Here is a 27,810-nt window from a genome sequence, read left to right as displayed (position 1 = left end):
TGACTGCATTCAGTCCTCTGTGCTACACACAGAACCTTAACTCCTTCTTACCCCCTGAGGATTAGGTTTGGGAATTACTGTTGGTCCGTAGACTGTCAGAGGGCTCAGTTACCCCCAATTCCAGCATCTTGGCTACCTCAGTCTAGATTCTGGCTCTGACATGGTCAGAAAACCTGTACAGTTTATTTTTAACAGGTAGGCTGTCACCAGTGTCAATGCCGTGTATACACCAGCCCTATGATACCGGGGGTCAAAGAGAACAGACCAGAAAACTGCCCCAGCCCCTGCTTACAGTCTCTTAGCTGCTGGTCTGTCAATTTGGTAGCGAGTACCAACTCCTGTACTGATTCCTTTTACACATTGGTGGAGAGGAGGTGTAGCACTGGCCCAGTCTCCTCCTCTCCTCCCTCATCTGTGACCATAAGCATAACAATGTTTGCCCAGTATTGGCGGGGTTTCAACCTTTTGACATGCAGGACCTTTTGGGGGTTACTAGGGGTGTTCTGGTCTCCAAGGTAGGGACCTCACACTTCTATAGGATTGTATAGGCCCAGTGTACTTTCCTTGGAGGGCCCTGGGAGCTACATGCTCCAACACCCACATCAATTGTCCTGGAGTGTACTCAGGCATGGTATGCTTTTGTCATCCATGTGCTTCATGAGTTCCTGACTGGTCTCCAGTTTCCTGTTTGTCTTGTACATGTACTCTGCCATGTGACATAATCCAGCACATTGTCCTTGGCTTCCTTAAGAGCCTTTCCCCAAGACACTTCCAACAAGCCCAATGGCCCTCTTACAGTGTGCCCAAAGAACAATTCAAGGGGCTAAAGACCTCCCTGTAGGCAAACAGTAGGCATGGAAGGAGAACATCCCAACTCCTCCTGAGTTTGTCAGACAACCCATTGATCATGCCCTTTAGTGTCTTATTGAACATTTCCACCATAACATTAGTCTGAGGATTATAGTGTGTGGTGAATTTGCAGGTGACACCACAGCTAGACAAGAAATGTGTGCCTCTTTCTGATACCACCTCTTTTGGGAAACACACTCTGATGAAAATACCAAGTAAGGTCCTAGCCACTGAAGGAGCATTGACTATTTTGATGAGGATTGTTTATGGTTATGTTGTGGCATGGTCCACTGCCAACAAGATATATGTGTTCCTTCATGCAGTTGGTGGATCTAGGGGTCCACCAATGTCTACCCCATCCTCTCAAATGGGGCTCCCAACTACTGGCATTAGTATCAAGGGAGCCTTTGGGATGTCTCCTGTCTTATCACTGGCCTGGCAGGTTACAGAGGAGCTACAGAACTCCTTCACTTTGGCAGTCATTTCGCCCAACAGAAATGGTTAACTAACCAGTTCCAATTCTTATTCTGACTCAAATGACCTGCCAAGGGGATATCATGACATAAGATGCAGAGGAATTCTCTATACTTTTGGGTGACTATCCCCTCCTGTTGGCCCCTTTCTTGAGGCTTCTGGCCTCAGTGTATACAACTCAAACCTCCCTGGAGATTATGTGGAATCTACTTTCCTCTCCCTCCTCTTGCTTTTAGGTGATCTGCCTCAAGCAGGTGGGACACTCTCTCTGTCCCTGACAACATCTCTCCCTGGATGGTCTACCAGCTCCTGTCAATTCTGTCAAATCTGACAGATCTTACAGTGATGGTATCCCTACCTCAGAGGTCAAATTCTCTCCCTCAGTGTCAGAGTCCTTCTGCACCTCTAGAGTTCATTGGGCTGGCTCACCAGGCTCATTACCCTTCCCTTACAATTGGCTGATTGGCCCATTGTTGCAGGGCCCAAGTATTTAGCATTTTCCTTCTGGTCACAGCACTTGCCCTCTCCTGGAGATCCAGCCTCCTTGCATGGACCATTCTCTCCACCCCTGACCATTCAGATGATTCAAGATCATTTCACAGTTGGTCCTCTACTGGGAGTGCAGGAGACACAGCCACCTTCTTGGGGCCTGTCACACCTCCCCATACCGAACTTCCCGTTGCTATGAGATGGAGTTTGGCTCCGCTATCTGCATAGGTTACCTGTTGACATACACCAGGTAGGAACTGCTCTATAGAAACCAGTTTCTCTATGACCAAAGTCACACTGGCTCCTGTATCTCTCAGAGCCTCAGCCTCAGTTCCATTTGTTTTAGACCTCTGCATATACCTCTCTATCCTGGGAGGCAAAGCAGCCAGGGTTGAAATTTCCACCCCACAAAAGGACAATAAGGTTGCCTCTGTCAACCCCTTACCTATCCCTGGGACGATATCTACCCCCACACCTTTATTGACAATCCCATGGGAATGTCCACCAGTGGGGGAATTCTTTGTGCAGACAGCATATCCTCTGTTATATACTGACTGATGACAGTCATAACAATTCCCTGACTTCAAAAGGTCAAGGAACTTTCCTGGCTTTGAATCGTCAAAGGACTTTCCCTGATACCTCCTCCACTTTAAAGTGGATTGACTCTAGTTCCTCCCCCGGCGCAGATTTTTGTAGAACTTATTAGGACTCCTTTTCTATTTTATCATCTTTCACCTGTGCTTTCCCCAGAAGGGTACATGCCCTCCTTTCATCCGATACCCCTCATGGTCTTGATTAGAAACCCAGGTTCTCACCCACTCATCAGCCGTCTCTTTTAGTTCCTTAGGACCAAACAGATTGGAGCTCCCTAGGTACTGGCGTAACTTCTCTTGTACTCAATAAGTCAGAATATGCTCATCAAGATTTAAATTGTACATCCTCTCAAAAATATTCACCTGGTTACCTTGAGTCCAACCCTCTAATGCCTTCACTGAGATATTTATAACTCTCACCCAGGACTGTGTGTTTACTTTCTGGGTGTCCTTGATCTTCACCCTGTACTGCTCTGGGGTCAGACCATATTACCTAACCAGACATTTCTTCATATCTGGGTATGATTATGTCTCATCCCGAAATAGGGTCAGGTGCCTATCCCTCCCATCTACTGTATCAACTCCCACAAGAGTGATCCGTTAGTATATGGAGTGGACCCTCCTGAATCTAAGAGGCCTTTCAAATGCCATTTGTTCATGTCATCCCCCTCTTCATACTTGGGCACTATCACCTCGGGAAGCCTGAGATCAAACCCACCAACCACGGACAGCTTAACATCCTCCTTATTCTAACTGCCACCATTTCTTCTTGTTTTCGCCTCCTCTCACTTCTCTCTAGGTAAGTCCTAATAACTCTCTTACAGAGCTATGGAAGCTAACTGAGCCTCAAGCTATCTCTCTGCAAGGGACAGCACTGGTTTCTCTGTGGGGGATCATGCCCTCCCTTCATCTAGCTGAAAGTATGAACCCAGTACTGGAAGTAATGGACAGGTTGTTATCATCCACCTCCTAGAGGTGGTTGGAGGGGAAATTGTTTCCCTCCCCTTCACTCTCTGGAGCTGTCTGTGCCCAGGCCTTAAGGGACCTAATCAATTCTTCCTTACTATTATTAGGTAAGGCCCAGTCCTGCACTCTACCCTAAGCTTAGCTACTGTGAGTTTGGACAAGTTAGCCAGTTCTGATTCCATGGTATCCCTAGTTTTGGGTCACAAAAACATTGGCAACACAGAGACAGAACAATTTGGAAAAATCAATAAAATAAATTAAAAACAGTTTTATTCCAAATTACAAAAATTCAAAAGTCTATTTTTGTTCTAAGTCAATTTAGAAGATTTTTAAAGATATTCACTGAATTACTGCATGGTGTTGTCAAAGACAGGTACTTATTTTCAATTCTGAACATCAAACGTGTGAAAGTTGTTTATTAGAAGTGATAAGTACAGACCTACCACTAGGAACAAGGCCACAAACATATTAAAAGGTTCAGTCAAGGTCTCAATAAATTAATCCCTTGTTCAACCCTTGGTAGCTGTCAATGGGCAGACAGGTTGAACTCAGGAGATAGGTGTGAAAAGCAATTAAAAATACTGATACTTTAAATAAGTAAGGCACAAAACAAAATAAAAGTCAAACATCAATTTATAAACATAGGTTATATTTTTATGAACAAATAGACAAAAGAACAACAAGAATCCATTATAGGGAAACAGAGATATGAATTTTTAAAGAATAAACTATTTCTAGTGCTTAAAAGCCCAATGCGCCACTTTGGGAAATCTGGTTGCGCTTGACAAGGTTAAAGTCAATGTTTGAGGCGAACCATGATGGGGCCCTGGTGGTATTCACTAGGCTGGAGGGCTCAGTTAAAAGTGTTTATTTTTACCCTGCACTTAGTTGTTTTTCTGGAGCTTTTTCTCTTGACATTGAGCGAGGCTCTTAATCAGACCAGAATCAAGTCGACGACACCAGCTTGGTTCAGCACAAGGACTCGTGCTATCCTGGAAGTCTTGAGATCTGGAGCTTTCATTGGGACAAATCAGAAATCCAAGCCGGATCGCAGATTGACGACTATGGTTTGACTCTCTTCGACGGGTCAGTCATAGTATGGAGCTTTTTGACAAAAATTCTCCAAACTTCTGGATCTCTTTACAGAATGTCCTTTGTGGGATTTCAAAGTGTCCACAACATAAATCCATGGGTCTAGAAGCTTGGAGATGGTCCTTGGAATATTGGGACAATGTTTCCCAGAAGGCACCTGGCCAGCTCCTTAAAAGTCCACTTGATGCACTCCATATGGATCCTTCTTGGTAGAGATGGTGCAGGTAGAGCTCTGTTAACCTGTTGCTTTCAGGAAGTCCACTCCTGGATCCTTGTGAAGCCAGGCAAAGTCCTTGAGGCGGTAGTTCCAGATTGTGCAGCAGGTGCAGTCCTTCAGAGTATAATCCTTTGGGTGCAGAGCAGGGTTCCAGCAGGGCAGTCCTTTTTCACCTTGTTGTTTCAGCCAGAGATCTAAGTTGCTGGGCAACACTCCCATGTCTTTTTCCAGTTTCTGGGTAGCATTAAATTGGGGGATTCATGGCCAGTGGGATGCAGTGTGCCACCCATTTGTTTGATCACTTCCTCGAAAGTGTGGCATATTCTTGACCCAGAGAGCACTATTCTTCCGAAATCCAAAATGTAGAAACTCTCTGTTGGAGAGTTGGATCTGGCTAAGCCTACTCATCAGTGTGACTAAGTTTCCCTAAAACTCCCCTTCCAGCCCCTTTACTAATCTAATTACCGGGGCTGGTGTTTGGCTGGGGTGCAGGTTGAGGGGTGAGCCTGTGCTACCCTGAACTGTCACTCTGTCTTTGTAGACCAGTTAGGCTACTCCACCTCATCCTCCCTTTTGCTCTGCAGCTTACAGTTCTCCTCCAAAAGTAAATCCTATTTCTCTAGTCAAGCCACTTCATACTTCCCTACAGACAGTTTGGCTCAACCTGACAGAGGCTGAAAAATCAGAGGAGGGCTGCTGAAAGGCTATATTTGGTTTACAGGAAATAAAGTTATTTAATGTATTTTCTGTGACAGTTATAATAACTCTGACAGGTGCAAGTAGTTGGATTTATTCTAACTATAATTTTGATACTTTGAAGTGTATTTCTAGCTCCTTTCTTGCAGTAGCTATACTTAAATAACGTATTCCGGTGTTAGCTTATGGAGCAATTGGCTACAATGGGGGAAACAATATTGGCAGCTTTCCCCTCACCAGGGCAGATAAAACACATTTTATAATGTTCCTGCTTTTAGAATTTGGAAGTACCTTTATTTCCAAAGTCACATTTGCATATAATTTTAATGTATAGGCAGCCTCAAAGGCAGGGCTGCCTTTAAAATGATGGTCTTGCTGTGTCACTAGATTCAAGCGAGCCTGGCTGATGAGGGGTGATGCCCTGAAACTGGTCCCAGGATACTTGTTTCTGGTCCAGGGAGGACCTGGCTTGGCAGTTCAGGCCAGACTGTACGCATGAGGCACAAGGTCAAGACTGATTTGCATATGGCAGGGGCCAAACTGGGGTGGCGTGGTGAGCAAAAGAATGGTGGATTTAACCCAGATCTCTTGACTGGGGGTAAATATTTGATTTGCTCTGCATTCCAACTATCATCTATGTGTCTTTTGCTTTAAAATGACAGCAGGCAGCACAGTTTTGCACACTTATGTGCATTAAGTCTACTGGGACTCTATACCTACATGCATTCATATATACTAGGGACTTACAGCTAGGCTGTTAATTGTAATTAAATCTTATTACCATATAGCTAATAATCAGAGCAATGGCCCTGGCTCTATAAAAGAGAGCCCAAGGCACAGTCAGATATAGTTAGCACCAGTACCAATTAAAAAATGTGGGTGATCAGGGCAAAAAGGATGACTTCTTCATACAATTCAAAGATGATTACAGATACATTACGTCCTTTTCTACACATGTTGGTCTGTTTTGATGCAAAAGACTACGTTTTGGTGTATCATGCATTGCAAAACTGTTTTAAGACATCATTCAATGTATCATACCGCCTGTCATGAATGTGTTAAATTACATCGATGAAATGTTGGTTTTCGGAGCTACACAAAAAGAGCATGACAAAGCTTTTACACATGTATATCGTTTAAACAAAATTCGAGCTAACAGTGGGACTTTCTCAATGCCAGCACCTAGCCTAAAAATATCTCCAGAGAATAAATATTACTCCTTCCGTCTACACAGGGGTCCTTGTGCACACCTAAAAGCCCCCACCGTTACAGTGCCCGTTCCCTCAGGAACTCAACAATTTATACTTCAAAGCACAGGTGCACCACAACATATGGTTCAATAGAAGCAAATATAAAGTCATAATCCAATAAGTAACGAGGGAAGAGGTTCCTCAGTTTGATCTCTTTATTTCATTAGATAGAAAAAGCACAGTACAGCTGACCCGTTTAATCCCAGTGCAGGACTTATTCAGGGCGCTGAATCGTAGTTCTTAGGGTACCTCCATAGGTAAACGGGGGTATAAGAAGAGAGCTGCGCACGAGGAAAAGAAATCATCTGACAGGATAGATCAGGAAAAGTATTGAGGCCGTCCAAATACAAATCATGACTAGTCTCAAGGAGTAAAAAATCTGGACTGCAGATATGAGGTCAGAGCATGATTCCGTCTGAGAGCTATGCAAAATCAGAATTCAATCTTCACACTTACAGGATAGGGATAATGCTCCTTGTAAATGTGATGCCTTCACTGATCAAGACCTGATACACTTTGTCTTTTTTTGTCCCTTTTTTGTTGAGGGAAGAAAAAAATATATCATACCACTCCTGAGAGACAAGGGATTTAAGCAAGTGAAACCTGCATTGTTGTTTTTACAACTTATGGAGACCGCTATTGTGATGTTCGGGGTTGCTAATTTCTTGGTAGCATCGATGCGTGCTAAACGGCATAGACTGATGAGTACTCCAACGACGGAATGTATTCAGGAGTAGCCCAAGTTTAAATTTACTCCTATTCTGTCAAGAGATGTTCATTTACTGTCAAGAGATGTTCATTTACTTTCTCCTTCTTGTGATCAAGCTTTCGGGATGAAGTAACTTGGTAAATGAAACTACTTATAATTCTAATATGATGGTTCCAGGGTATATGAATTATTTTTAATGTTTTAACTGCTTCTGACTTTTTTCCACCCAATTGTTCTTAACCGTTTTTAACAAATGCTTATAATTGAATTGTATTGTATTGTTGATCTGTGTATGTATGTGTATTTTTGTATAATTGTATGTGTAGTATACTTTTATGATTTTAAAATAATCGAATAAAGTATTTTTGACTCTGACTCTGACTCTACAGGTCCACTATAAGACGGGGGCTGTCCAGGTTTACTAAGAGGTGAATCCCAAAGAGTGTAGCATTCGACCTGCAAATAAGAGGTCCAAAAGCGACACTGTCCACTTGTTTACGCGGATTTCAGATTTCAATCAGCAGTTCAAACAGTAGCTACGGTCCAACAGCGTGCAATTAGTCAGACCATGCCCGTTACAGCTGAAGTACCAGGATCGCATTCTGATAATTACGATCGGCAATGATAACCTCGAAATTCGTTGTGGCAACGGAAATCCTTGCAGCAGGAAACTTTATATTTGCTAATATTGAACCATGTGTTGTGGTGCACCTGCGCTTTGGAGTTTTAACACATATATCATGTACCTGCTGAAGCAGGTTTGATTTTGAATGCAGGGAAGTGGAAGTTTCTTAAGACAAAGCTATAGTTTTTTGGCCATTTCTTTTATGATGGCTATATGACACCAGATCCTGCAAGCGCTATAAAATGCTGATCCCCCACAAGGTGTTTCTACGATGCGCTCATTTCTTGGCATGACCGGTTACTGTTCCAGATACATACATGACATTACCACTGTATGCGCTCCGTTGAGAGACTTGACAAAAAAGAGCGTTTCATTTCTTTGGCTACATGAATGAGAGAAAAGCTTTTAAAGAATCAAATAAGCCATTGAGAATGCTACTGAAAGGTCATACTTCAATCTGAAGCTTCATACAGAATTCATTGTTAATGCTAGCCCAGTCTGGTTAGGTGCTTTCCTTGCACAGCACAGCGAACAATGCTCAAAGGCATATTGTGGCATATGCAAGTAGAAGTTTGTCCCAAACAGAGATTGCTTACTCACAGCCAGAAAAGGAAAGTTTAGCAATGGTATAGGCTTGTGAACATTTCCATGTATACCTGCATGGATAACCTTTTTACGGCGGTAACTGATCATCAAGCGTTACTGACTATATTGTGCAATCCCTTTGCCAAAATGCCTCCTCGCATTGAACGATGGGGCTAATAGTTACAAGAGTACAAATTATACGATTATGCATCATCCAGGGAAGGATCAGAATCCTTCTGACTACTTTTCCAGAGTGCCTATACAAGGTCATTGTACACCTTCCAAGAGTGCTGATGCTATATTAATTTCATTGTACAATCAAACACACCAGCTGCTATTTCGTTAGCCCAGAATATCACTGCCATGAGCAATGATATAGACATTTTAAAGTTGAAGGATATAATTAGACATCAGTCATGGACCTTGTGAATATAAAAAAAAACTAAAATGTCAAGGATAAAATGTCCATAACTCAGGAAGGAGTTATACTACAAGGGTCAAGAATTCTGATTCAGGAGAGTCTGGAGCGAAAATAATTAAATTAGCTAATGAAGAACATTGTGGAATCATTGGCACGAAATGAGTTCTCCGACACCGAGACTGGATTCCTTGTCTTTATGACATGTTTGAAAATGAATTAAACACCTGTCATCTATGCAACTGCGTTTATACAAAACCCCTCACCACATCTTGATCATATCAGAACTCCCGAAGCATGCCTGGGAGAGAATAATCATTTACTTTTTTGGACCACTTGATAATGGACATCACCTGCTGGTGATTATGGATGAATACTCATGATTTCCATTAATTGAAGATCTTTCATCCACTACTAAATAACGAGTCATTAAAATACTTAATGGCATCTTTGCAACATGGGACTTTCCAGCTAATGTGAAGTCTGACAATGGCCTGCCTTTCAGTAATTGGGAATTCAAAGATTTATTGAAGCAGTTGAATATAAAGCATCAGAAGAGCACACCACTGTGGCCACAGGCCAATGGACTTGTTGAGCATTCATGAGTATGCTAAAGAAAGCAGTGTAGTGTGCTACTATTGAGAATCTCAATTTGAAAACTGTTTTGAATTCTCCCTTGAGAGTTTATCTTTCAACACACCATTTGACCACAGGTGAAACTCCTTCAACATTGATATTAGGGAGAGCAATGAACACCAAGTTATCTAAATAGACCAATCAGTTAAAGAAAGATAAAAAAACTAATTCATGACAAGGACTTGGTTAACAAACAAAAGATGAATGCATATGCTAACCAAAGACGATGTGCAGAGAGCATTGTCTTTAACCTTTTCGCTACTAGGCCGATTGCCCTTGTGCTAAGCCTTTTTTGAGCTATTTGGGGTAGTTCGCACTTAGGCCCCTGTAACTTTTTTGACCACATAAGGTATCCACACCAAATTTGCGTCCTTTTCTTCCAAAATCATGGGCATTTTTAAAGGGTACCCAGGGTTTGTTGATTTCCTTGGAAGGGACTCTGAAATTAGCCAAAATACAGCCACATTTTGTTTTTTTGGGGAAAACTCGGAAAAAAGGGCTGAAGATGAAAGTGTCTATTTATTCCCCCTGCAAATGCTATCAACAAAGGGTTTGTGGTGCTGAAATCACCATCTTCCCAGCTTTCAGGGACTGACCGACTTTTCCCATAAAATGTTTACACAGTTTTGGCATTTAACTGGAGCCTATTTTTGCTATTTTTTGAGTTTTCAACCTCTTTCCAGTTAATGGTACAAATGGGTATGAAAGCAATAATGGGTCCAGGAAAGCTATACATTTCAAAGAGATAGACAAAATTCTGAATCTAGCAAGGGGTCATTTGTGTAGACGATTCAAGGTTTTTAATAGAAATTAACAGTTGAATATAGGAAAAAATTTAAATGAGTTGAAAAAAACAGCCATTTGTGCCAACGTTTTCACCTGTAACTTATTCTAAGTATGATAGATGTTTTAAAGCAATATATACTATTACATCCGCTGAACCCTTCTGATTGTGGGGATATATAGGACTTGTAGGTTCACCAAGAACCCGACGAACCCGGAGCCAATAACTGAACATGGTCTTGCAATGTTTTTTTTTATTGTGTACCGGGTATATTGCAATTCATTTGGGTAAATATAAACAGTGAAAAATTGGTAGGAAAGACACCTGTGTATTTCTGAAATGGAAACAAAATATAAAGTTTAGAAGCAGTAGCTATTTGCACATCTTCGAAATTCGAATTATAGGACATTTTTAAAGTGATTTCTTTTTTAACATTTTCTTACATTTGGAGGCAGAAATGCATCAAAAGTCAATACGTAATAACAGTTGCTCTACAATTATGTGTTCCCCTATGTCTCCTGATAAAAATGGTACCTCACTTGTGTGGGTAGGCCTAGTGCCCACGACAGGAATGGCCAAAAACGCAATGTGGACACACCACATTTCTTACAGTGAAAACTGACCCTTTTTTTCAAAGTGCCTAGCTGTAGATTTTGAACCCTAGCTCTGCCGGCATCTAGGGAAACCTAGCAAACCTATAAATGATTTAAAGTTAGACACCCAGGGAAATACAGAATGGGGTGACTTGTGTGGCTCTCGCCAGGTTCTCCTACCCAGACTCCCTAGCCAACCTCAAAATTTGTAAAAAAAACACCAATTTTCCTCGCATTTCTGTGATGGAAAGTTCTGGAATCTGCATGGATCCACAAAATTCCACCCACTCTGCATTCCCAAAGTCTTTCAGTGAAAATGATAACTCACTTGTGTGGGTAGGCCTGGTGCCTGGGACAGGAATCAGGGCAAAATGCACGATGGACACACCACATTTTTCCAGTAAAAACAGATCCATTTTTGCGAAGTGTCTAGCTGTAGATTTTGAACCCTAGCTCTACCGGCACCAAGGGAAACCTAGCAAACCTATACATTTTTAAAAACTAGACTCCCAAAGGAATCCAGGATGGGTTGACTTGTGTGGCTCTCAAAAGGTTCTCGTACCCATAATCCCTTGCAAACTTCAAGCTTTGTAAAAAAACATATTTTCCTCACATTTCTCTGATGGAAAGTTCTGGAATGTACATGGATCCACACAATTCCACTCACCTGCATTCCCGAAAGACTTCAAATAAAAATGATACCTCAATTGTGTGGGTGGGTCAAGTACCCAGCGACAGGCAAGGGGCAAAAACCTATTGTGGAGACATCAAAATCGCCTATCACAAAACAACTTGGTTTTGCAAGGGGGGGCACTTGGCTTTTTGGGCCTGGGCTCAGCGGTCTTCTAGGAAAAAACCTAACAAACCCACACACTTTTGAAAATTAGACACCCTGGGGAGTCCAGGGAGGTATGGCTTGCGTGGATCTCCCAACGTTTCCCTACCCAGAATCCGCGGAAGGGAATTCTGGGTACGGAAACGTTGGGCGATCCACACAAGCCATACCTCACTGAACTCCCCAGGGTGTCTAGGTTTCAGAAATGTGTGGGTTTGGTAGGTTTCCCTAGATGACCTTGAGCACGGAGCCAAGGACCCAGGTGCCCCCTCTGAAAAACAGGTGGTTTTATGATAGGTAATTTTGAATTCTCCACAATACATTTTGGCCCTCGCCTGTCACTGGTACTTGACCCACCCACAAGAGTGAGGTACCATTTTTATCGAGAGACCTGGGAGAATGCTGGGTGATAGGAAATTTGTGTCAGCCCAGTGATCCTATAACTTTCCAACACAGAAATTTGAAAAGCATTTGATTTTTTCATCAAAATTTGAACAGCAACTGTCACTTCGTCTCTCTCAAAAAAATCTTAGCTTCAGATTCCATTGCATCATAGAATGGTATGGCATGGAGTAGAACCTCAGAACCAAGGGCCACCTGTATGAAAGTATCATTTCACGATTACCAATTGGCGATTTATGTGATATCGCTATTTGATATTCGTAAAATGTAATGTAACAAAACAGACAGGAAATAGCCATTTCCTAATTGCAATTTCTTAAACATTGCAGACACGATTATAGAATAGCAATTTCTAACTGCAAAACCATTAATTCCAATGGGCCTCAAGGCCCAAAGGGGAGAATGGTCTAGCATTACCTGAATTGCGATTACCTAATTGGTAATTGGAAATGAGGTAATGCAAAGACAAGGGTACCAGGGGGCCTAAGGCCCCTGTTAGACTAGTCCCTTTTTGCAGAGTCATCCCTGAACTTTTTGCCTTCCTCCTGTATTTTTTCTGACCTGCTGTTGGTGCCCCCCTGAACCGCCCCTCACAAAATAATTACACATGTAAGGCACACACATGCCCTATGGGCACAATTGCACCACATGGCACTTTGAAAAATGCAGTTTTGTGCATTTTTCAAAGTTTACAATAGGTTACCACCAACTTGAAGTTGATGGTATTAGTGTTCCCTAATGCACAGTTCCCATTTAGGAAAGGCTTCCTGCATGTGCATTAGGGAATCACAAATTGTGAGTGCCTATGCATCCACAATTTAGGTAATTGCTAAAAATTGCAATTTCCTAAATTGCAAATGCCAAAACCTTTCATATATGGGGAAAGGCCATTTTGTGTTCGCAAACGGATGAATTTTGCAATATGCACAGTTTGCAACTGGAAAATAGCTTAATTCATGTGGCCCCAAGTCTCTCTAGAACACGCTCTCGCTGAACATAGAGAAGTTTACTTAACTATAAAGCACAAAACATTCTTTGCAGCCACTTCTCTCTGTCTTACATGATTTGTGCACCCCTCCCACTCTGTTTTACACTAGATTAGCATGACTCCAGGGCCAAATTAAAAGTCATTATACAAGTTTAATGTGCAGTCAGCCACTCACAGCAGAGCTAAATACCCATTCCCCGCCCGGGAGACACTTTAGACTGAACATTTAACTGTTTTGGTTTTGAATATAATTTGTTTAAGGTTAGGTATTTTTTTGCCATATTACCTTAAATGAAATATGCAAATTAAAATGTTAATTATATTTGTTGGACTGTTACTTATATTGTTTTTGGACATTTACTTTTTATTTTATGTTGAAGTATGATATTTTGTGTGTTTTGTGGTAATTTTTAGAGTTATAATGATGTTCCAGTAGTTGATAGTTTGGTTATTGATATTTGTTGCTGTTTTATTTTTGTTTTAATGTTTTTTAATGCTAGGTTTTTGATATTTGTGGTTTACCGATGTTTTGGATGACAATGTTTTAGTAGTCAATACTTTTGCTATTTACACAGGGGTGCTAAAAACGGTTGATACTATGATCAACTGTGTTTTTTAAGTGAAGTTTTCGTATCCCTATGTTTTCATGGACTGTAAAGTAGGGTGACCAACCGTCCGTAAATTTCACGGACAGTCCGTAATTTTGGCTGTCTGTCCGTTGTCCGTGAAGGATTCTTTAACGGACGCCATTTGTCCGTAATTTTAACCGGGCGGGCTTGCCCCCCCCCCTCCCTTCTTGACTCCGATGCTGTATGAAAGCTCAGACCCCCAGCAGCACTGTAGAGGCACAGCGGGATGGCAACCCTCACACCTCCAGCCCTTGATGAGCTGTTAAGAGGTGCTTGAAGGTGACAGAGGGAGGGGCTGCAGGTTCAGGAGCAGGGGGCATCCATTCACATGCACACAGCCCTGAATGCGTCTTGTATCTGCTATTAGAGGGGGGCTCACACATTCCATTTCTACCCAGGGCCCCAAACATCCTAGACTCGGCCAGATTACACCCCTGATTACACCAAGGCAGCACCTGCTTCTCTTCACCGAGCTTAATTACTGTCACTAATTTGTAAGCAAACCTCGGTTCTTCAAGCATGCATAATGTAATACAATAAAGAAATGGCACAATCGCACCCACACTGATTAACAAAGTATGGAGGACAATCAGTTCAATCAGTTCTCTTAGAGTATCTCCTGTAAGTACTGTATATCACAGTGGGGGATGGCATTTTGGACAGAGAGCCTGTCTTCTCGTTGTCTTGTGCAGGAGGGGGCGAGGAGCCCAAGATGATACTAGAATACTGCATGCCCACCCCTGTGCCCACCCTGGTGGATCACGTGCCCTCTCCTGTGATGACTCCTGCTCCTGTCCCCCATGTTGTGGCTCCAGTCCACCCCCGCCTGTGATGGCTCCTGTCCCCCCATGTTGTGGCTCCAGTCCACCCCCGCCTGTGATGGCTCTTGTCCCCCCCTGTGGTGGATCCTGTCTCCGCCCTGGGTGGCTTCTGTCCCAGTCCTGGAATGGCTCCTGCAGCGAGGGTGAAGTTCTTGATGGGCCTCTTCTCAAAAGGGCTCAGCTCAAAATTAATATGGAAAGGTGGGCGAGTAAGTAAGTGAAGGGATGTGTGAATGGCTGGATGAATTAGTGAAAGGGTGAATGGATGAATGGAAGATTGAATAAGTGGATAATGAGAGAGGCTAGATGGATTGATGAGTGAGTGGAAGGATGGAGAGAGAAAATGTAAATAGCTGGATGTATGGGTGGAAGGGTAGCTGGATGATTGATGAGGGGAAAGATGGATGAGGGGAAGGATGATAGATGGAGGGGAAGGATGGATGGATGAGGGGAAGGACAAATGGATGAGGGGAAGGATGGATGGATGGATGGAGGGGAAGGATGGATGGATGAGGGGCAGGATAAATGGATGGGATGGATGGATGGGTGAGGGGAAGGATGATGGATGAGGTGAAGCATGGATGGATGGAGGGGATGGATGGATGAGGGGATGGATGGATGAGGGGAAGGATGGATGGATGACGGGAAAGGATGGATGATGAGGGGAAGGATGGATGGATGGATGATGAGGGGAAGGATGGATGGATGATGAGGGGGTGGGTGAAAGGATGGATGATGAGCGGAAGGGTGGATGGACGGATGATGAGGGGGTGGGTGAAAGGATGGATGGATGGATGATGAGGGAATGGATGGATGATGAGGGGAAGGATGGATGATGAGGGGAAGGATGGATGGATGATGAGGGGAAGGATGGATGGATGGATGACGAGGGAAAAGGATGGATGAAGATGAGGGAAAAGGATGGATGGAAGATGAGGGAAAAGGATGGATGGATGATGAGGGGAAGGATGGATGGATGATGAGGGGAAGGACAGATGGATGGATGGATGATGAGGGGAAGGATGGATGGATGATGAGGGAAAATGATGGATGGATGATGAGGGAAAAGGATGGATGGATGATGAGGGGAAGGATGGATGGATGATGAGGGAAAAGGATGGATGGATGATGAGGGAAAAGGATGGATGGATGATGAGGGGATGGATGGATGATGAGGGGATGGATGGATGGATGATGAGGGGAAGGACAGATGGATGGATGGATGGATGGATGGATAGATGATGGGTGGGTGAAAGGATGGATGGATGGAGAGTGGGTGAAAGGATGGATGGATAAGTGGGTGGGTGAAAGGATGGATGGATGATGAGTGGGTGGGTGAAAGGATGGATGGATGGATGATGAGTGGGTGGGTGAAAGGATGGATGGATGAGTGGGTGGGTGGATGGTGGGTGGGTGAAAGGATGGATCAGTGGATTGATGGTGGGTGGGTGAAAGGATGGATGAGTGGGTGGGTGGATGGTGGGTGGGTGGATGATGGGGGGTAGGTGGATGAGTGAAATGATGGATGGATTGATGGATTGATAAGTGCAAGGGTGAATGAATGGACATATGAGTGAAAGGGTGGGTGTTAGGATGGATGAGTGAGTGAAAGGGAGGGTAGATGGACAAAAGGATGAATAGATGTGTGAAGGAGTGAAATGATAGATGGATGAGTGATAGGAGCAATGGATGGATTCATGAGTGGATGAGTAGATGGATGGATGGGTGGGTGGATGGATGGCTGGAAGGAAGGCTAAGTGAAAGGGTCGATGGAGAGAGAAAAGGAGGATGGATGGATGACTAAAAGAGTGGATGGGTGGAAGGATTAGTAAGTGAAAGGATGGCTGGATTGGTGAAAGGGTAAATGGCTGAATGGATGAGTGAATGGATGGATGGGATGAAGAGTGGATGGATAAGTGTACAGATGGATAGGGTGAAAGGGTGGATGGATGGATGGATAATGGAGGATGAGTGAAAGGATGGATGAGGGGATGGATGAAGGGATGGATGAGTGAAATGATAGATGGAAGGATACATGATGGATAGGTTTGCAAATGGTTGAATATGTTTGGAAATGGTTGGGCTTACTTATATACTATTGCGCAACCTCTGATGTGTCTATAAAACGTACCTATTGTCCTAAAGTTTTGTCCTGAATTTTGACCTCCTGTCCTGAATTGGTGTCCTAAATTTTGACCCTTTGTCCTGAATTTTTACACTCACTGTCCTGAATTTGCACCAATGCCAGTTGGTCACCCTACTGCAAAGTGACGTGCATTCTGTAGGGAACAAGGAAGAGCAGGACATCCACAGCAAAACATTTGTGCTGCCAGGGTTTGAAAGGCCACGAGGCCACTGATGGGTGCCAACACTTAAAAATTACGTTTGTGTTGTGTAAGTTATGTTTTCATTGTCTATGATATCCCACTTGCGAACAAACTGAATTTGCACTAAACAATTATAGTTTTGGTATAAATTCTTCTGTGGTGGATAAAAAATGCTTCAATAAATTGAGTTCTTTTGTAAATCAATAAATCAAAGGTAGCATCATGTTTGTAGGTAATTCCATTAGAGTATTTATCCAAAGAATTAGTAATAAGAGTTCTTATACATTCGTAAATAAACATTCTTAGTGCTTCACAGATGAGACGGTTAGTTTCAGCGCCTGTGGGCTCACAGGCCAGGTACTTTTTCAAGCCTGCAGCTGACCAGTTTCGGATGTACCCAACATTAAATACAGTGTTGCTTAAAATAGGATAATTGTCATATTCATAAGTGACCACACAAATGCCACACCAAACGTGAGATATCTTCTGGAACAATTATTCAGTAATATGTGTAACAAGGTGAGAAGAAAGTAGTTTGGTGTAGAGGAAAAGGAAGAAAATGCTGGTAAGTTTTTTGAGAGACAAACAATGAGGTGGAGCTAAGTTGGAAATTGAAGAGTGATGATACAAATGGCTGAAGCCAACATTTCCATATGTAATTTATAAATGTATTTGAAATAGTTAAGAAATAAATACAAATGTAATCAATATGTTCAGCTTCAGCATAGTTCACTAGTCATTCTATTCTATATTATGATACTATGAAGTTAGAGAGTGATAAAACGTCATATAAAGAAGCTTTATGTCCTCTCTTTTTAACGGCGGGATCAGGTTTTTTTAATAAACTAATATCTTCCAAGATCATTAAGGCAGCATCACGTTTTGAAATATTTTAAATGATCATTAGCAAGTTTTTAAAGATCTCTGATCAGCAGTAGAAATTTTAGAAAGTCTGGTATCTGTTGTTGTTATAGTGATATCTTTTAGCAAATAAAGAGGTAATACAAGATGTTGAAATTCATACGACTTATGTCCAACTGCATACTTTGCATTAGTTTTTAGTTCATTTGTTATTAGTGCTAATTTGTTATTAGTTCATTTTCGTTCTTTTTGACATGGGGCACTTACCTATTTGACTAAGAGGATGCTGGCAAGATTCACATATGATGTGAATTTGCTACACTGTACTCAATTATTCTTTTGACTTAAATTGAGTAAGTGCAATCATTATAGGTTTAAGGAAAGTACTGATCAAGTCAAGTCTCTTCTCATGCATGAAGGAATATTCCCAGATGTAATGAGACCAATCACAATAGGTAACATGAGCTCATTCACCAATTCACTACAGCTCTATCTGTTGTCCAGGTACTGGCAAAGACAGTGCTATTTGCACAGTACTCCATTAAAAATCTGTTTTTGACTACGGGTGCTCCTTTGCCTTTGGTACTATTTCACTACTCATTAGACACTAAGGGGCCGATTACAAGTTTGATGCTGCTGGAATGGACAACTACACAGGCGGCCTGCTCGCGCACCTCCAAACCGCGGTCGAACCGCCCACCAGATTACGAGTTTCCTCTTGCCTGGCAAGCTGTTTTTGGCATTCCCACGGTGGTACCCTTGAAAATGGACACCGCATTGGAAACACCAAAAACAATTCCTGCATGACATGGATAGCAAAGTTCATGCTGTGCAGGACATGGGGTGCATGCACACAAGTGGGCACATCCTAAAGGGCCCCCTTTGTTTCAGGGCCATCAGGCTTGCAAGTTTCAGGGCCGCCAGCCTTGTCATGGAGGAAAGACCTCCATGATACCACTGGTAGTCCTGAAACTCGTAATATGCATGGCTGTGCTGCAGCAGCACCACCAGCATATTACTGTGCCCCTGATCACCTAGCCACTGAGCGATGGTTCCTTGGCAGCTGCAGTGGTGCAATTTTGGTCCGACAGCTCACAAACCTGTAATGGGTGGTCGGACCACTGTGCAGAGGTGGCTGGACCACCACCTATGCACCCCTGCAAGTCAAGCAGGCCTCAGACTACCAGACTCGAAATTAGGCCATAAATATTCCTTTTGAGGTTGTGACTCTAAAAAAGGGTGATCCTTCATGTAGTGAAGGATTATTCTAAGGTGTGATGAGGTCTGGAACTCAGGAACTAAATGAGGCCATCTAGTCACACTTAATAAAATTCGTTGACAAGTCAGTTCAGTATCAAGAGTGTAGGTGTGTCTATTAATAACAGGAAAGTGCAGGGTAATCAACAGGCAACAAAAATTGTTAACTTGGCCATTAGCCACAGAACACCTTTCAATTTAGGATGGCAAAGAAATTATACAAATATAAAAGGGCCAGAATTCTGTTAAGGTAACTCCAATGCTTTATTGTTTGGTGACATGCGGAAGAGGAGCGCTGCACGCCATTCAAAAGGAGACTGGCTACAGACTCAACTGGTCTATAGATGTAATGCTGAAAAAGAGAAATCACTATTAGCTGTTGAGATGTTTGGTTAATTGAAGTGCAGAACTGGGACTCGGGGTTAGGATCTAATGGTCACCACTGGTTTTCAAATTTGAGACCACAGGGCAGAAAAGCTCAAGGGAGACCAAAACACTCACAAGTGAAGCAAAAGGTCTCAGTGGTGGCCTATGCATGATGGTCTATTGTTCGATCACTGAAATAGGAGTAGAAGGCATGTTTAAAGAATCTGTCTTAGGTTCCGACGCCTCTCAAGATGGCCGCCTGAGAGGAAAGGGACATCGTACTATGGACAAGCTGCGGTTCTTTGGTGCTGATTGGCGCTTTCCTGTCAGGCCACAATAGCAGCATTCACAAAAGGAACCATGGTTATGAAGAGTAGCTGCTTTTGGGAGTGAAGCAGATGCGCTTCTCTTTATTTCATTGACATTGCAGCTGCTTAATGGTGCGACCTCCATTTTATTTCAACGCTCCTTCACAAGTAAGGAATTGGGAATGCCGCGTGGTCGAAAATTAATTTGGTGACTTACCTATGACTTTACAAGGATAAAAAGAGCCTATGAAATATTTTTATTGGGACTCCATTAAATGCCGGTTTTTAGAGCTTCACTGCTGAGAATGTGTATATCTTGAGCTTTATGGCACACTGAGGCAGCCTTTCATTGGTGCAGGTGATGTCAGAGACTACTCATACATTCAATAACTTTATCTATGGCCCTTTGAGCAGTCGCCACTTTCGGTTTTGCTGAATGTCCACCCGTGGGACCTTTTCTTTTTAAATTTAGCTGGTACAAAACAAAAGTGTTGTGATATATCCATCTTTTTGCAAGATAATGTCAGCCCCTGCAGCAATTTTTATTGAGGCTTATAGAGCCCCGTGGTTGAGGAGTGTGTGTATTGGGAGCTCTATGGTACTCAGAGGTGGCATTTCCTGGATGCAGATGACGTTAGAAATACACTGGTAAAATCATCATCTTGTTGTGTGTTCAATTTTTATGAGTAAATTAGGGAATCCACAATTTGTCTTTACCCCTATTGGCCATTCTTCGGCGGGCCTGTGTCTCACTCACCAACAGAAACTCAGTCGCCTGTAGTTGGCGAAATGGCTAACCTGGCCCCTACTCATAATTCTTCACTACAGTCTGATGTCAATAATGCGTCACTGCCCTCTTTTGCATCCAAGCGGTTGAAATATGATCCTCCTTTGCCTGACAAGTCCACATCTCCTATCTCCTTAGAGATGTTGTTGGAGGACATTTGGATTTTACACCCTTTTGTGGAGGAAACTGATAGCAGAATGCAGCTTTTGGATGATAAATGGTCATCAATGTAAAGTTGGGTTTCTGTGGTGGAGCATCACATTTTAAATATCTAGGACAAAACTCATAGAATCAACTTTTTGGAAAAGGAAGTGCGCAAGCTCCAGCAGCATACAGATGATTTGGAAAACCAGAATAGGAGGAAAAATCCATGCATTTATGGTCTACCTGAAGCTTTGCAAGGAGATTACCATAACTCGTTTTTGCCAAAATTGCAAGACATGACTTCCTCAACCTCGCTCTGTATTCTGAGAGCCAATAGACTTTGCCATCGTCCCTGGCTATCTGGCTATTCTGTCAAACCTAGAGGCATTATCATCCTCTTTTTGAAGTTTGCTGACTTATTGTTGGTTCTTTCTGCTGCTGGGGCTAAGCGTCATGTTTCTTGGTCGGGTCAAAGGGTATTCCTATCTCAAGATGTCTCTAACGCCACTGCAGCTAGAAGAAAGTAATTTCTTACCCTCCAATCTCCTCTTCACTCACTTTGAGCTAGATGTGGCCTTTTTCATCCCTGCATTTTTAAAGTCACTTTCCAAAATAACACTGTGAGGTTTGAAGATCCAGCAGAACTTAATAAGTTTATACTGTCCTATACTTTGAGTAAAAGGGACATTGCTGTCCCATCTACTGTTTGATTTATTTATCTTTGTTTGCTTTTGCTTTCATTGTCAGATTCGCTAAAGATATTGAATTATAATTTTCGCTCTTTGTGACTCTTTGGTATATCTCAGTTTGTAATTCTTCGAATGCTTTAATATATCTTAGGCTGTAACTTGGTATGTTTTATTATAAATGATATGACTTGTGTTGTTATTTTCTGTCCCCTTGCAGGTTCATCTTATGTAAGTCCATACGTTTGATCCCTTTCCGTAATGTTTTTGGTCAAGGTGTGGCTTGATCTCCCCTACCCTTGGGCGTGTCATCGTCTAATGTGTCATCCTCACTCCTGTTCTATTTTGTACTTGTTTTTACAGGTATGTTCTTTCAGTCGCCCTTTATGGATAGGTACTGTCTTCTCTTTTGGCTTTTTTTCTTTTTCCTTTTTATCTTTCCCTTTACGATTCTTTGTTTCCTTTCACCCGTTAACTTCCTCCCCTTCTTCTTGTCTCATTTCTGCATTGCTCTCTCATTTCTCACATTATATGTAAATTTCTTTTTTTTATATGCCTCGTGTTCTCCAATACTACTTTATTGTTCATTGTATATAATTCAGAATAATATCATGGAATATTAAAGGATCGCTTAATCCAATTAAAAGACAGAGAGTGTTATCCCATACAGGTAAATCTAATCCAGATCTGGTTCTTCTCCAGGAAACTTATCTTACACATTCTGAAGCTCTGAAACTTAAATGATCTTGGGTTGGTTATGTGTTTGTCTCCCCATCGGTGAATAAAAAGATTGGGTTGTGATACCGGGTTAAAAATCCCTTAATGTTAATTTGGTTTCTCAGCAAATAGATGATACGGGTAGGTTGATTATAGTAAGTCTTGTTATAGATAATGTCCATACACACAAAAAGAGACTCCTCCTAACGGACATATCTTTCATTATGAACGTGACTTTATGGGAAAACCAATTTTTCTTATTTCCCTATTTATAGGAATTTCATTTGTTCCTATATGTCACTGTGTCAAATTCATAGAAAAACCACACATCAGCTACCACCTTCAAACCCCACATTCCAAACAGTGAAAAAATGTGAGGAGAGAGGGAGAGCCCCTCACGGAAGAACCGCCACAAGGGGTTACTGGCTCATGATTTCCAGTTTTACCCACTTATCATCATCGGTAACTCTCTCTCACTCGTGAAAGGAAGAGGAAAGGAAAGAAAAGAAAGTGAAATCAATAAATAATTTCACTACTAAGGAGACACAAATAATAACTCCCACTTGTGCACACATCCACACAGACACCCCTCGTGAAAAAATCAACCAAAAGTGTAATTCTCACCATTAAAATTGAGAAGCTTGCTGGCCACTTTGACTTTTATTCTGGGCTGCAAGCCTATCAAACTGAAATTGGTTTCTATTATAGCCAACCTATTATTAAATTGCCAACATGTTTCGTTGCTGTATGATTTCGCAACTTCATCAGGGCTTACAGGGGTTCGTCCTTTCACTCATTCCACGGTGTTTTTCAGTTCAACACCTGCTGTGGTAGACAATGATGAGTAGAAAACATTTAAAAATTGCTGTACAGGGCGAAAATAGTGGTAGCCTATTGCGCGTAGTGACACTTGGATCATTTAAAACACAATTACCTTGATGTGGCAAAGTTACAACATACCAGCACACCTCTTGTCCGGGTCATCGTGTCAGTTGATCACGTTTCCCTGCGAAAACCCACCGTACTGCTGGGATTCTATTCGGGTAGGCGGAAAGAGAGAGAAAAGCGATAGCTCATGACAGTGCCTCGAGAATCAAACTCTGTGTATTCTAGCTATATGGGGCGCTTACTTAATAAAAAATATAATATGTATTCATAAAGGGCAGTTTGGCCGGACTGCAAGTCCGTGGGTATTAATACACTGCTCATAGTTTAGAGCTGTGAACTGCAGTGCTTAAGTGAGTATGTACATTTAAAAAAACACGGGATACAGAATGAAGTGATTATGCTTTCACAGAGTCTTAAAGGACTGATATCGTTCATGTGTTCGTTTTTGCATGCTCGAAATAGTCACAGTGTCACTAGGAAAATGCACCTATCCATTCTCTGACCATTGATTAAGAGCCTGAGTATCCTCCTCTGACCCCAATCACGGCGCTCTACATTCGCGTCTGAGCCTGCCAACCGTCAGCCACACTGATCCACCTTACGGCTGCCGCGTCCCACCGGCGTTTAAGGAGCACCGACTCCGAACGCTGGATTCCATAGTAATTTAAACGGCCGTACTCGTCACTCCCCCAATCGCGTTCCAAGCTGAACAGCATACGTAGGAGGGGCGGTATGGCGTGAAATTACGGCGGCCATCTTAGAGAGTGGTAAACCACATAGCACTCTACCCGTTTTCGGTGCATTATAGAACAATCTCGCATCCGTTGATATTTAACAAAGGATACATTCTGGACAATAGAGAACTTTTTATCAGTATATCTCAGATTAATGAGGTTCCAAAGTGCTAAACAATGCACATACACCTCCAGGGAAACAAATATTAGGATCAGTGTATCTTGCCAACTGCAATCTATACTGTGTCAAAGCACTCCCTTTCAAATGCTATTATCGGATGTCAATATTAGACAGCAACGTTTCACAGAGCTCATCGCCAGACCTGATGTTTAACAAATAACACAGAGAGGAATGGTATAAACCACGGTGTTAACCGGAAAAGATACCAAATACCACAGTGGCATTCATGACACTCACCAGGACTTAACTGAAGTTCACTTGACTTGCTGTGTTAACAGTAATCAGTTTTGCAAAACCTCCAGGGGATCAGTATCTACTGACCTTATTCCATTTGATAAGGTCATTAAGCCCCTCCTTGTCCGCCTTCTCAGAATAGATCCATCTTGCCTCCTTTCTGGCCAATATGCTTTCAATATTGTGTGACTCACCCAACACCCTCTCCAAAACCACCCATCTGAGATCCCTGGGTTCATGTTTTTTCACAGTAAAGTGTTGTATAAGGCGTGTGGAGAGTTTTTTTACTTTGAGTGTGCTTAAGTGTTCCTGAATGCGTATCTTTATCTTCCGTGACATCAGCCCAATGTAATGCAAACCACAACTGCAGGTAAGTCTATAGATCACATGCAAAGTATTGCAATTACTAAAACATCGGAGCTGCCAGGTGCTACCATCATTTAGAATGACTTCTTTAGTGGCATCAGTAAGAGTGCAGACAGAGCAATTGACGCAAGGATAATGACCCACCGGGAGTGAGCTGGCCACTGAGACTGTGATATTGTGAGTATGGACCAATTTGTCCTTTAAATTAGGGGATCTCTTGAAGGCAAAACGTGGGGGCTGCATTTTATCTGAAGATGTATTCAGTAGGGGCCAATGTTTGCGTATAATTTGTCTAGTTTGAGTGGACAAAGGGTCAAAGGTAGTCACCACCGGTATGCAATCCTGCTTTACTCAGGCATTCCTTTCTAATAAGGCTTCACATGGGGTGTTAAGGGCCCTCTTGCGAGCTCGTTTCACTGTCTTCATAGGGTATCCCCTCCCTGCCAGCTTGTTCACCAACTCCTCAGATTGTTCCAGGAAGGTGTTGGTATCGGAACAATTACGCCGATAGCGTAGAAACTGGCCGACAGGGAGGTTGTCCCTAAGGGCACAGGGATGGAATGACCGGTAGTGAAGGAGGTAGTTCCTATCTGTGGGCTTATGATGTACACTTGTCACCAATCCACTCCCTTCAGCTCTGATATCCACATCCAAATATACAGAGATGGTTTTGCTGATAGACCACGTGAAGCGCAGGTTGTCATCCACCTGATTGAGCCACGTCAGAAACCTAGACAGACCGTCCTCTGTACCTGTCCAGATACAGAGAACGTCGTCGATATATCTCTTCCACAGGGTGATGTTATCCCTGTAGGGATTGGAAGGATGGTGGACCACATTCACCTCGAACTGACCCACAAAAATGCAGGCCAGACTCGGTGCAAATGTGGCCCCCATGGATGTCCCAGACACTTGCAGATACAGTTGGTTCTTCTACTCAAAGACATTTTTTGTCAAGGCTATCTCTATGCATTGCACGACAAAAGACGGAGCGGTGTATGTTAGAAAGGGCTGTTAGCATCATATCTAATGAAACTGAATTAACTGAGCGATTTTTGTCCCGGGGAAGTGAGGCCCTAAGGAATGGTCCTCTAGCTGGAGGGGTTCCAGCTGACTTTATCCCTGCACCTGCAACTAGCCACGTGTCCGCCAGTGTACTTTGTACCCCTTTGCACCAAGGATCCGATCTCAACAATATAGTGCTTCCTAGTGGGAGCCCTAAGGGAGATGATATCGCTGAGCTGAGGCTAAACACAGGCACCACAACAACAACTGTAGTCCCAGAGGCTAAGCATAAAAGGAAGCCTGGGAAGCCCACCTGCTCAAAAAGGAAACAACCAATCCATTCCTGTTCATCTCGTACCTGTTTGTCATCGTGGATACAGCCCACATTGAATGCTAGCATTTTAGAGGATGCGTCAAATGGGAAGCCAAGTTGTTCTATCGGCACTCAGACTCAGGCTGTGTTTCCCATAGTTGAACATAATGGCCTGTCTCTGATAGACATAAATTTTACGACACCAACAACTCAAACTGTTGCTATCACGGGGAGGGATTTACTTTGTTACCTGCTGTTCCATCTAGCATTGACCCACTGACCCCTACCTCATCCCTGCCTATTGGCCGCCTAATCGGAAGGTCATGTAGTACATGTAGTAAAGTCAGGGAGTGTTTTTTTACCTAAGCCTAATGTTGCTTCAGAATATCTTCCTATTATTAATAACAAATCAAACAGGGCTGGGACTGTCTCAGTTCCTTTTCCTGAGCCTGTCACCAGCTCAGTTGATGTGAACCTAAACATAGGCAGTTCAAGTAGTAATGTGCCTGATACCCTGAGTAGAATTCTCCCTGAGCCTAACATGGAGGTCTTAGGATTGCCAACAGCAACATGCCCTTATGTCTTGGAGTTGGCAAGGGTACTAACCCTTAAGTTAAGAAAGAACAGGGGGAAACCAGGAACCAACTGTGTAAACTGGCAATCTAAATACAGGAGGTTTAAGGTGTCAAATAACAATGATATTATCATGGTGTGAAGAGTAGGGTGGGTGGGTGCCTCGCCTAAGAATATAGAGGGGGACTGCATAGTAAATAATTTTCGTAGACTGTATATGGTCAGATCACTATTGAAGGCACAGGAGGATATTACTATCAGCTTCACGCACATTTTGTCTCTGCCATTGGGCTATTTATATAAACCAATTTTTGGGCCTCCATCAAAAGACCCCCCCCCCCCTTTCCCAATTGTACGGAATAGGTTTGCAGCATTGTCCAATCTAGACACTCAGGATGGACTGTTGCCGTCACTGGAAACTGACAAGGTCATTCCTGTACCTAATGCCCTAGTGTATTCACCTGAGCCACGCAATCATGTTGCCTTAATTAAGGCTACTTCTCATTCAAATTTAAACTTAAACATACTAAGTAGGAATATCGCTGGCTTAGAGTCAAAATTAACCTTACCGGATTGGCTAGAACTAGTACAGCAGCAGAACATTCTTATGTTTCAGGATACCTTGGTTACCCATGATTTATATATCGAAGGGTTTGAATGTTTTACCAATATTGTCCCAATCCCCAAGCTAGGCCGGCCATCTTATGGTCTTTCGATTTGGGTTAATATTTCTGCGGGGTAGTGCTGATGTCCTACACACAAAAAATCACAAATTCCAAGCCCTAATATATAAAAGGGGAGTATTTATTTGCCTAAATAATTTTTATGATAATGTTTTTCACTCTGCCCCGATATACATTTTATTAGTTTGTTTGATTTTATTTCCACCCTACAACATCATAATGGATTTGATAACATAGCTGCCATTTATTTGAGGGGTGGCTTCAATGCCAAGATTCCCATGGAAAAAACTACAATCATAGGGCCTAGCAGCAGAGTATATATTTGTAACAGGCACAAGGAACTAATGGATCACCTGCGAAACCACAACCTAATTAATGTGCTGGAAATGGCTGCAACATCTGACAATAACAACCCTCTTAAGCCACTTCACTCTTGAGGACTACCTATTGAAAGCTGAGGTTGTCCCCACCACCCATGGCGACCATACCCTATTAAAATAATGCTGAGAATCTCTACTAAGCTGACATAAATATGAGTGTGGTGCTAGGAACCTGACTCTCATTACTGACAATCTAAGATTAGTTTGGCGAGGTGTCAATAACACTGATTTGTTCTATGCGACGGCAAGGGATTTCCCAAGACTTATTGACTTGTGCCTGTCATTACAGGACTATAACCTGGAGGCAATTGGTGCCTTTACAAAACTTTGTGAGTATATTAAATCTACA

Source organism: Lissotriton vulgaris, chromosome 6 (assembly GCF_964263255.1).
Source record: "Lissotriton vulgaris chromosome 6, aLisVul1.2, whole genome shotgun sequence".
Lineage (NCBI taxonomy): Eukaryota > Metazoa > Chordata > Amphibia > Caudata > Salamandridae > Lissotriton > Lissotriton vulgaris.
The sequence above is the reverse complement of the archived record's forward strand: the minus strand, read 5'-3'. Positions refer to the sequence as shown.